This window comes from Sinocyclocheilus anshuiensis, unplaced genomic scaffold (assembly GCF_001515605.1).
Source record: "Sinocyclocheilus anshuiensis isolate Anshui unplaced genomic scaffold, SAMN03320099.WGS_v1.1 scaffold675, whole genome shotgun sequence".
In the NCBI taxonomy this organism is placed as follows: domain Eukaryota; kingdom Metazoa; phylum Chordata; class Actinopteri; order Cypriniformes; family Cyprinidae; genus Sinocyclocheilus; species Sinocyclocheilus anshuiensis.
This window is the reverse complement of record NW_015548232.1, coordinates 194756-196224: the sequence shown is the minus strand read 5'-3', so window position 1 is coordinate 196224 and position 1469 is coordinate 194756.

Sequence of the window (1469 nt, the reverse complement as noted above, 5' to 3'; positions counted from 1 at the left end):
GAAATCACTTAAATAGAACCTGTCTGACAAAGTGAAGCATGCTTAAAGAGCAACACATCATGCCGCGATCTAAAGAAATTCAAGAATAGATGAGAATCAAAACAGTTGACATGTATCAGTCTGGAAAGGATTATAAAGCCATTTCTAAGGCTTTGGGACTCCAGCAAACCATGGTCAGAGCCATTATCCACAAATGGAGAAAACTTGGAACAGTGGTAAACCTTCCCATGAGTGGCCGGCCTACGAAATTACTGCAAGAACGCAACGACGACTCATCCAGGAGGTCATAAAAGAACCCCTCACTTGCCTCAATTAAGGTCAGTGTTAATGATTCAACGATAAGAAAGAGACTAGGCAAAAACGGCATCCATGGGAGCAGAGGAGGACTTAACCATTAGGCAAAGGTAGGCGACCGCCTTGGGCCCCCAAAAGGTTGCTGTGGTGTTCATTACCACGACAACCGTCTGTGCGTCCGCGTTGAACGTGCTTCTTAGCAAAAGTAGGGTGATGTAGAAAATGGGGACGGAATCCCGGAATCTATTCATAAAAGTGGAATTTACTGTGTAACGCGGAATGTGACGGAATGAACGGCGCAGACGCGCGTTTCGTTTGCTATTTAAGCTCGCGCAAGGCTCGCGGTTGTCGTCTGTAGTAGCTAAATAGTATTTTTGCCATTTAATATTCACATACACTAGTCCATATCGCGGTTTGATTGAAGTGTACTGAATTGCATTTGATTTATTCATTCAATATTTGACGAATTCCGTGACATTGCTCATTACACAGTAAACTTCTGTTGTGTAGCATTTTGAATGTACAAAAATTAAAGGGTTTGTTTAATTATCATTGGAATAAAAGATAGATTAGTGTTTTCGCCTTCATTTGATTACCAGAAAAAATAAAATACACAACTTTTTCTAATTTCTAAAAAAATAAGTAAATAAAATTAAAATTTTATAGGGCCCTATTATTGTATACAAATTAATAAATTAAGTTGTTTTTATGAATTCAATTAATTAGATATGTTTTTGATTAAACCATTAAAATGTAATACAGAAAAATTCAAATTAAAAAAAAAGAAAGCGCAGAATTTGGGCCCTAAGAATGTAATTTTTGTTAAACTTTTAATAGGCCTAACTGAATCCAGAAAAATTAAAACGGAAAAAAAAGATTTTGGAAAAAAAAAAACAGGCTAATTTGGGAAAAATAAAACGGATTTCATAGGGCCCTACAAATATCATGCATCTGAAGCTACTATAATTTTAATACTAAGCAACAGTGCATATTATATAGGGCCTATTTTAATTTTTTTGAATGGCACTCACTCGTTTTTGTGAAAGACCCAAGAAGGACCATGCACAGTCACTTTCCACACAGGCACACTTCATGCTTGGTTGAAATAATCCTTAAGCATGTACATTTATAATTTCCTTAGTTTAATTTAAATGTGCAATTAAAATAAATAAAAA